Here is an 11,238-nt window from a genome sequence, read left to right on the forward strand (position 1 = left end):
TAATTTAGTTTCTAAGGCAAATTGTAAATTCAATATAAATTTGTGCAGTGGACCAAAAATTATGAAACCAATTTTGTTAAGCTTCTAAAATCATGATCTACCTGCTATTGTACTTGGTTCACATGGTTCAAAAATATTTCACAGATGCCTTAAATGTTTTAACATGCTCTAAAATTATTAAAGTATGAACTTGTAGGAATTTTTGTGGCAAAATAATGATAGTGTTAGATTTGAAAATTTTACAGTAGCTTCACAATATTATTATGTGCTTTTCATAATTTTTGTAGCTCCAAAATATTTAGTTTGCTAGAATACATATTAAGCCCTGGTTTGAAAATATATTAAATCAATAAAATAAATTAAGGATATATCTAGGGATTTTGTAGCTAAAATAATTATTGGGAAGTAATGCCTCACCCGACAACATGGATACGTAGCCTTGTACGCTAGTCGCTAGAGCCAGCTCGTTAGTTTAGCAGCATAATCATATTTTAGAGTTGTGATTGCCATGATCATTTACGTTTCTGCGTTGCATCCACGTATATCATAATAGGAACAACGATGGATCATGAAGTCGACCGAAGTAGCAGAAGCAGATGGTGACTTGATGATCATGCCACCATGATGAAAAGCTAACTTGCTTATATTTTATCCAGACAAGCCCCGGTACATAACACATATTACTCTGTACTTTATTTTATGCTTGTCCATTAAGTTTTAGGAGTTGAATGAAACCCACTTGCATATATATATACATATCCTTATCCTATGAGTCTTACTGGTATGATAGGATAATGTAGATTGCTATGCTATAGGACTCCGATAGAAGTTGAGTGATTGCCTGTCACTCGCGAGAGATAGGAAATATATTATTATTCTTATTATATTACTATCACATGGAATATATATGTTGGAGATCGGGCGGAATGGTACTTTGGATTTGGACTTGGTTTGGCATTCAAGCGAGGCTCAGATTGCACTTGTTCTGCCTGTGTCCGTTAAGGACCGTCCGTTGCATTGGATTCTAGTCAGGTCACATACTTGCTTATGGAGGCGGGAAGGCTCGTTGCTCTCTTGTCGTGGGTTCTGGCTCTTTTCGGACCAACTAATTAGAGGCGGGGATGGTGGAGATCTAAGCAACACACTGAGTCCAGGACTCAGGTGTGGGGGCTTGGAGTCCAAGTTTGGACAAGGACCTAGACCCCTTGACAGGAGAGTGGTGGGTTGGTCCTACTTGTGTCTGGGGTACAAGCGGGCATGTGTTTTAGGGTACCCAGCTGGGATACAATGGTTCACGAATTGTCATGTGATACGGTACGGCTTGGCTATGATCTAGCACCGTAGTAAGAACTGTAATATGAAAGGGAATGAATAGATCTGATTGCTCAACTCTTGCTTGAAAGTAGAACATGTGCTTACCTAGAATGGTTAGCTAATGAATTAATCATGACTGCTAATAAAATACATACATAAGGTTTCCCTACTAGTAATGCTTTTTGCAAAAAGGGAACCCAGCAAACCATAAAGCTTATCATATCCTTTGGAGTCAGGAAATTATTCCCACTAGTCGCGTAAGTCTTGCGAGTATGTTGTGTACTTAGGGTTTATTTACCCCTATTGTAGGTGCAGCTTGAGGAATGGCTATTGTGTGGAGGATTCTTCTGGTGGGCATAGACGGATCATTGTATCTTACCATAGATGTTTATTGTAATTCCACTGTTTAAATTCTGCACTCTGAACTTGGTATTGTAATAATGTATTTCTAAGAACTCGTGTTGTATGAAATTGACTAAGTATTGTAAGCTTGTTCTCATTATTGAATCCTAGAGGAAAAAATATGGATTATTTGAGTTCTCCCTTAGGGTGTGCTCGACGGAACCATCTAATGTAGCTTACTTTCAGGGTGCTTAGTGTCTGGTGAAAGACGAACGCCTCCGGAAGCGTGCTATTTTAGGTGGTTCTGCCACAGGTGGTACCAGAGCCAATGATGAGTCTATGAGTTTCATAACTCTTTTCAAAACCTAAAATTTGACCAACAAAAGTTTTGTGAAAAGTAGGATGAGATAAAATTATGTAAATAAGTATAAGCCCTAGCAATATGGTCTATCTAGGATAGCGGCACTGGTTTTATCTGATCAAGTTTTGGTAGGTACACTAACTTACGCTGTGTAAGAATCATTTAGCGTACGGAAAGTGAGTCGCGATGTGCCGAAAATTTTTGTGAATGCCGCTATATTCTGACTTGATTGAATGGGTAGGCCGCTGCATGCATCATGAAAAGAGAATCTTGTTTAAACTAAACTTCCCTCACACGTATAATATGGATTAGTAAATTGATAGGATAACCTAAAAGAATGCTTTAATAAAAGTCTTATCATTTCTCTAAGTCTCTTGTTCCTAATCTGGAGGGTTGTCCCTAATGGTTGGTTCCTATCTGTTTATAGATGAACCTAAGGTCTGGAGTTGGGAGTACCAGCGCTGGGGCATACCTGGGTGATAACGGTCATGATGAGGGCATTGGCAACACCAATGAGAATAGCCATGAGGCCCCACTTCTAGCTCCTCCTCCTCCTCCACCACACCTCCGATGACCCATGTGGAAATGATGGCGGAGATGCTGGCTGCTCGATGTGAGTCCATCCATGCCTTGGAGATGCTGGCCCAGGCTATTGGTGGCTTCACCCATGGAGGCCCTAGTGGCAATGGCGGGAACGGGGGTGGTGCCCGCAGTCCCTAGGGGCCTGTTCTTACCAGGATTTCTTGAAGACGCACCCACCCTCATTCACGCCGACTGCTGAGCCTCTGAATGCAAAGCATTGGCTTCATATTCTAGAGTAGAAGTTCCTGCTACTCACTGTAACTGAAGAACAAAAGGTGCGCTTTGTAGCGCAACAGCTGTTGGGTTCTACTAGTGCATGGTGGGACACGTTTAATGCCATGCAGCCGATGGACCACCGTGTGACTTGGTAGGAGTTTACTGCTGCTTTTAGAGAGTACTACATTCCTGTGGGTGTGCTAAATAGGAAGTTGATGGAGTTTCTAGACCTGAAGCAAGGGAGCATATCTATGATGGATTATGTGAACAAGTTCAACCATCTGGCATAGTATGCTGGGACCCATGTTGATACTGATGAGAAGAAGAGGGATCATTTCTATCGCGGCCTCTCTTGAAGTCTACAGAAGGAGCTGTACATAGGGAACTACCAGACTTTTGGTACTATGATGAATGTTGCTACTGCGATGGAGGGACTTCAGCGTGAGTCTCAGGCTGAGTGGAAACACAACCGGGTGATTACTGGGTCTTCTAGTCACCCCTAGGCTTAGAAGGTATAGGTTGTCAGGCGGTCATTCGGGTGCCCTATCAGTGTTCGGGTGGGCAGTCGTTCCGCCAGCCTCAATAGACCTACTAGGCACCCAAGTTATTAGGACCGGACCAGACTTCGAACCGGTGAGGCCATCGGTTCACTGGTCCAACTGTTAAGATCCGGTTGAACCGCTGGTTCGATTGTTTTGGACCGGATGAATTGAACCGGTTACAAATAATTCAAACTGGTGCCATATAATGCTATATAAGAGGTAATTAGCAACATATAGTTGATCACATATATATATATAAATAAGAGGATAAAAGCATAATTGCATAACCAACTTCCAACTAATCTACCCATAAGTACACAACACATACTCTAAAGTCTAAAATCAGCACGTGTTTGTTGACGATCCTTAATTCAAATAATCTTATCGTCAAAAAATAATAAAATGAATAATGCATTTATAGCAAGATAGGTCTTAATTTAACAAGTTTCGCAAGTATTGATTCTAGAGTTGTTTTACAGGATATGTCAAAAATGTGCATGAAAAAAATAATATATGGAGCACTTACAAATTGATGCATAAATGACTAGAATAATAATTAAATATTCACCAATGTAAAATATCTTGAATACTAAAATGGAGTGTATCGTTGCAAAGTGCTCGTAGAGATAATGAAAATAAATATATGATTTGTTCCATTTAGAGTTAATCTGAGAAAATTATGAATTTTTTAAATTTAAAGGTGATGTCGTCCTGCACCAACAATGCCAAAAGTCAACAGAGCTAAGCCAGGCGCAACACCACCACGCGTCCATGCATCCAATTCAAATTCCAACGTGAGCAACAGCCTAGTGGACCCACAGCTGGTAGGTGGACAGCGCACAGCCACACACGCACTCCACATCTGCACTAGGACCACATTGCAGCCTGACGCACGCTAGCAGAACTAGACCAGGACGGTTCACAAGGAACCGGTCGGTTCACCAGTTCTATAAAAAACCGGCCAGTTCAACTGGTTTTTACTGGTTCAATTGCGTGGACGGTCTGTAAAGTGAACCGAACCGTTATAGTCTCTGGTTTGGTCTTTTACCGGTCAGACCGCCGGTCTGGTCCGGTCTAAATAACTAGGTGCTTGTTTTATAGGATATGTCAAAAATGCATCTAGTCTGCACTTAGATTAGTGCTAGCCACTCACACTTATCGGTCAGACCTTGGCGCCTCTCTAGCTTCCTCTCGGGTCCATGAACCCTACCTCTCTACCCCAGTCACCATGCTAGCCACTCACACTTACACCGTTATAGGCTCTTACTGGTCGGACCGCCGGTCCGGTCCGGTCTAAATAACTAGGTGCTTGTATTACCGGTCGGACCGCCGAACCGTGTGAGTGGCTAGCACTAGTCTCTGGTCCAGTCTAAATAGCTAGGCTCCCACTCAGTACCATGCATCTACTCTGCAGGTGCAACAATAGTCTCAGGGACAACAGGTTCCACCTCATCAGGGGACAGGAAGACTGGTGCTTGTTTCAAGTGTGGCAAGGAAGGGCACTATGCTCGAGAGTGTCCATAGAACTAGCCTGTGCAGTCTTCCCAACCTTCAGCCAACTCCTGTCTAGTCAAGAGGACGATTATCAAGAAGAAGGTGCCCATAAGCCGCTCTAGACAAGTCAACTTCACTGAGGCTGTAGAGATCTTGTAGAATGAACCGATGATGACTGGTATATTTACCATTGATTCCCACCCAGCGTATGTGTTGTTTGATTTTGGTGCATCACATTCATTCATAAGCATGGGGTTTGCATAGAGGCACAATATATATCTTATGGCTATTCCTACTGCCTATAGAATCAATACTCTGGGTGCGCAGTTGTGCGTTAATACTCAGACGGACATAGTTAGATTAGTGCTAGCCACTCACACTTACCGCCTCCAGTTCATAGTGCTGCCTGGGCAAGGCATAGATGCAATTCTGGGCATAAACTAGTTGTGAGTTTATAGGGTAGTGTTGAACCTTAAGCAAAGAGTTGTTGAGTTACGACTTCCTTCTTCTAAGGATAGGATGTCTCTTCTTATGCCCTCAAATCTAGCCTTACCAGTTGTTGCTCATGTTGAAGCTTCTCCTGATCTTGCCTCTATTTCTGTGGTCTATAAGTTCCTGGATGTCTTTTCCGAAGATCTACTAGGGTTGCCACTGGAATTATTGGAGAAGAGATTTATCCGTCCTAGCTCTTAACCATGGGGTTGCCTAGCTATTTTTATGAAGAAGATGGACGGTACTCTGCGGATGTGTGTGTATTACCGCCCTCTCAATATGGTAACCATTAAGAATAAGTATCATTTACCTTGTATTGATACTCTGTTCGATCAGTTGATTGGTGCCAAGGTGTTTTTAAAGATTGATCTTTGTTTTGGGTATCATCAAATTAAGATCTAGCCACAAGATATACCAAAGACAACTTTCTCTACTAGGTATGGACTGTATGAATACCTAGTCATGTCCTTTGGTCTCACCAATGCTCCTACCTTTTTCATGTATCTCATGAATTTAGTGTTCATGCTGGAGTTTGATAAGTTTGTAGTGGTGTTCATTGATGATATTTTGATATACTCCAAGAACAATGAAGAGCATGCACATTATCTTCGGGTAGTACTGACTCGATTAAGTGAACAGAAGTTGTATGCCAAATTCAGCAAGTGTGAGTTTTGGTTGGATCGAGTGCAGTTTTGGGACATGTTCTAACACCTGAGAGTATCTCTGTGGACCCAAGCAATGTGCAAGATGTGTTAAATTGGAAATCTCCAAAGTCAGTGCATCAGATTCGTTAGTTCCTTGGTCTTGCTAGTTATTATCGGTGCTTCATTCCTGACTTTCCAAAAGAGCCCAACCAATGACCAAGTTGCTCCAAAAAAGATGTCAAGTTTGTATGGAGTCCGGTTTGTGAAGAAGCTTTCCAAGCCCTAAAGAAATTTCTTACTTCTGCTCATATTCTTGCCCAACTAGATATTGACAGGCCATTTGATGTGTATTATGATGCCTCAACGACTAGATTGGGATGCGTGCTTATGCAGGATGGATGTGTGATAGCTTATGCTTCACGCCAGCTAAAAAAGCAAGAGGTGAATTATCCCACCCATGATTTAGAGCTGGCTGCTATGGTGCACGCTCTAAAAATTTGGAGACATTATTTGTTGGGAAATAAAGTGCATATTTATATGGATCACAAGAGCCTCAAATATATTTTCACTCAGTCCGAGCTGAACATGAGGCAACAGAGATGGTTGGAGCTAATCAAGGATTATAATTTGGAGGTTCATTACCATCCTAGAAAAGCTATTGTGGCAGCTGATGCTTTGAGCTGGAAGTTGTATCAAGTTGAAGAAAAACCTTTGTCTCTCAACCATGCTGAGGAGCTAACCCATATTGCTCTAGTCTCGGATTTACTTGAGCAAATTATTATAGAGCAAAGGCAAGATGTTTCAGAAATCCCGTATATCAAGGAGTTAATTGCCAAAGGACGTGGTCCACATTTTAGTATTGATGATCAAGGTGTAGTGAGGTTTAAGAACAGATTGGTTGTTCCGTCAAGTGAGAAGCTTAGAAGAAAAATTTTGGATGAAGCTCACAACTCCAAGTTGTCCATCCATCCAGGAAGTAACAAGATGTACCATGATTTACGCCACTTGTATTGGTGGTCAATATGAAGCAGGATATCACTAAGTACGTCATAGAATGCGACACTTGTGGAAGAGTTAAGGCAGACCATATGTGTACACCAGGATTTTTGCAGCCCTTCCCTATCCCTATTTGGAAATGGGCGGATATTTTCATGGACTTTGTTATGGGTTTACCCCGCACGCCAAAGGGGTATGACTCTATTTGGGTCATTGTGGATCACCTTACTAAGTCCACTCATTTTCTCCTGATAGATACCAGATATTCAGCCAAGAAGTATACGAAGTTGTATTTTGACCGAATTGTGACCCTGCATGGAGTTCCTCTTACTATCGTCTCTGATAGAGGGTTAGTCTTTGTCTCTCATTTTTTGGAGCAACTCTAGGAATGTCTTGGTATAATCTCCTCAAAAGTTCAGCTTATCATACGCAAACTGATGGTCAAATAGAAAGGGTAAATCAGGTACTTGAGGATATATTGAGAGCTTATGCCATTTCTTTTTCTAAAAAGTGGGACGAATGCTTGACTCTAGCAGAGTTTTCTTATAACAATAGCTATCAAGAAAGCATTCGTATGGCACCTTTTGAAGCCCTATATGGCAAGAAATGCCGAATACCTCTTAACTAGGTTGAGGTGGGTAATCATGGATATTTTGGGCCTGATTTTATCAAAGAAGCTCGAGAGCAAGTTAGTATTATTCAGAGCCATTTGAAGGCGGCTCAAAGTCATCATAAAACTTATGTGGACAAGCGAAGAAGGCCCTTGCAATTTGAAGTTGGTGATCATGTGTATCTCAAGGTATCTCCCATGAGAGGTGTACATTGATTTGGTGTCCGTGAGAAGCTAGCCCCTCGCTATGTTGGACCTTACAAGATTTTGTCCCGGTGTGGTTCTGCGGCCTACCGTATCCAGCTCCTAGATATTATGTTAGTAGTTCATAACATCTTCCATGTTTCCTAGTTAAAGAAATGTTTGTGCATCCCCGATGAAGCTGTGGAAATTGAAGGACTTCCCCTCTAGCCTGACTTGTCTTATATTGAGCATCCTATCAAGATCTTATATGAAAAAGAAAGAGTGACTAGAAACAATGTGATGAAGTTTTATAAAGTTTAGTGGCAAAATCACTCGGAGGACGAAGCAGCATGGGAGCAAGAAAGTTATATCTTGAAGTAGTATCCCCACCTTCTTTCTAGTTCACCGAGGTAATTGTTTAGATCAAAATTTATTTTTTATCTCTTTTCCCACACTAGGCACATTAAATCTCGGGACGACATTTTGTTTTAGGAAGGTAGAATTGTAACACCCTTGATGTTACACCATAAATCATTTACTAAAACATATCATGAGCATCATGTTTATGTGTTAATGCATGTGATAAAGTGTATAGATCAATTTCTGTAACTCGAAACGATCAACTAAAATGCGAAACGAAAGTTGATTTGATAGTCATGTTATACTACTTAGGGTTTAAAACCAATTTTTATTAAGCAAAAATGCTATAGAACATATATGTGTCACCTTAATGAAGTTGGAAGTATAAACTTTGTAGATGATAGTGAAATATTTATGGTCAAAAAATGATATTACTAGCTAATATTTCCACTAGCTTAGAAATCGCAAAGGGAAATCAAATTCAGCTAAAAACGTAGGAATTTTCAAGTCTGCCAATAGTTCAACACTTCTATGTTTAGCAGTTTATTGTGAGAGATTGGGTTAAGGAGTGGTGTAGTGTTATAGCTCGATTTGGTAGTCTCATGTGCCATCTTGAGCATGGTGAAGATGGTTTAGGTTTAGGAGCAACCGTTTGGTCGTGTTGAGCGCTTTAAAATTCATGCGCGTTACTAGTTTTGGGCTGGTTGGTCTCATGGCCACGATCACCGTGCTCGGGCACTCAGTGTCACCATGTTGGTCGCACGTGTGCATGCGTGTGCGCAAGCAGCCGCATGTGGCCGTCCGTGGCCGCCTCTGGCCTGGCCAAGGCTCGGCTGCTGCTGGCCCCGCTGCGCAAAACCACTGCTGCTGCCTCCTACGTCATCCCACGCTGTGCTACCATCGTGTCCACCACTGCTCCTTACATCACGATGCTGCCGCTGCCATTGCATCATCATCGTGTCCATGCCGATCCGCTGCATCTCTGTGCTGTTGCTGGCCCTATGCGTGTCGTCTCTACCACGCGCATGTGTGCGACCCACCATCACCATGCCATTTATGGCACTGCGGTGCACGGGCTACGTCGGTCGGACGTGGGCACACATTGTCTGTAGCACCGGCATGTGGGCCTCCTGAGCTCACCGCTCAGGTCTCGCCAAGGCCAGGACGAGCCGAGCCCACTGCCGCGCCCCATTTCTCTCTTTTCTCTTTGTTTCCATCGTCATCGTGTCATGTCACGGTGAAGCCAGAGAGTGAGCACCTCTCATCAATTCATCATGCTCGCATCTCTGCCTTCATGTCCCCTCTTTAGCTGACCCTACCCCACCTTGACTCGCATCACGCCGAGCTCCAATTTTGGAGCTTTGCCCACCGCTGTGCCATTAAGGCCTGTCACCGCCCATGTCGTGGCCAGCCTCCACCCCTTCACCCCACGCTAATTCCTCTGCACCTCTAGCTCATCTTGGCTCCCTCTCCACCATGTACACACTAGTGGGAGCGCTACCGCCTCCCCGCTACCACTGACGTGGTTGTGTCCGCCATGGTTCGTCGCTGTGCTCATCGTGTGCACGTGGCCAGTACTGCTTAGGTTGTTGCTAGTCGAACCACCACTTTGTCCTAGTTTGTAGTGTGCCCCTAGTGCTTATCCCCTATCTCTACCATCCTATTAGCATTGTGGCTCATAGGAACATGGTTGCCACCATTGCAAGTCACCCGCCGTTGGGGAGAGCTCGCTCTGCTTTACCCCTGTTCATGCCACCATCTCTATCATCTCTTTGCGTCGAACCCTAGGTGAGCGTCGGCCTCGTAGATTGGTTAGCGTGGGTCCCGTGTGGCCGACGCAAGCACCAGTGCCACCGCTTACCATGCTAGAGCATGTAGGGAGGGCTGGGGGCTTGCCGTTGTAAAGAGGAGAAAGCTCCAAGGGTTCCATTGCAAAGTCATTGTCTATAGAAATAGCATGTAGTGTTCACGCTACTTTCTGATAACGTGAGGGTGTTTTTGCAAGAGTGCCAGTGCGTGGGGGCTTCCTCGCCGTGGGCCACCTCCATGCGTGGGCCATGCCTCGCCTGTGGGCCACCACGCGCTCACGCGCGCGTGTTGCGCCGTGTGGGCCGCGTTGGGCCGAAATCAATTTAGTTTTTTCGTGGAGAATAGAAATAGCTTTTCATTTGTATTTCTGAGCTGATATTTGGTAAATCATATAAAATCATATAGGTATCCAAAAATTATGAAACTAATTTTGTTAAGTTCCTAAAATTGTGCTCTATCTGTTAGTGTATTTAGTTCATATATACATGTTGATACAAGGAGTTATTAAATCATTTAAGAGTGCTTAATATTATTAGGTTAAATATTGTAGGATTTTTTGTGGCAAAATGGTGATAGCTTTAGCTTTGAAAATTTTATAGTAGCTTCATGGTATTATTATGTACTCGCCGTAATTTTTGTAGCTTTAAAATAAACTTAACATAAGGGTAGTTAAATGCTCTTTGTTTCAAATATACATTAAATCATTAGTAGAAATAGAGATATATCCTTCATTTGTAAAGCTAGGTGTTTGTTAGTTGAACCCAACACTTTACTTGATAAAGATGATAGTTAGCTTAGTATCTTAGTCATTAGAGCTAGCTTAGTAGTTTACCATGTGTATTCTTATTTTAGGAGCTGCTGTTGCTAAAATACTAAGTGTTGCATCATCATCGTATGCATGTAGATAATGAGTTGGCGGAGATCATGACCATCAGAGACCATGAGTTCAAGGAGGTGATCGAGGAGTATGAGGAGGAGATCCTCGTGTAGGAGGAGGTCCTAGAGCCGCCACTGACTGACTGAGCTGACACCCTGCCTGCCCAAGGCAAGCCTCGGTGCATAACCCTTATTTGGAATAATCACTAGATATGTATATGTGATGTGCATTTACGTTATAGGCTTATTATTGAAACTACATGCATAGATAAACCTACCTATGAGTCCTACTAGCATAGGTCGAGTAGCTGCTATGCTTAGGCTATCGGTAGCGTGAGTAACCTATCGTTACTTGCAATAGGTGATTATTATTATCACTCTAATAATAAAATGGTGATAGGAAAAATAGAGACCGGG

This window comes from Miscanthus floridulus, chromosome 17 (assembly GCF_019320115.1).
Source record: "Miscanthus floridulus cultivar M001 chromosome 17, ASM1932011v1, whole genome shotgun sequence".
In the NCBI taxonomy this organism is placed as follows: domain Eukaryota; kingdom Viridiplantae; phylum Streptophyta; class Magnoliopsida; order Poales; family Poaceae; genus Miscanthus; species Miscanthus floridulus.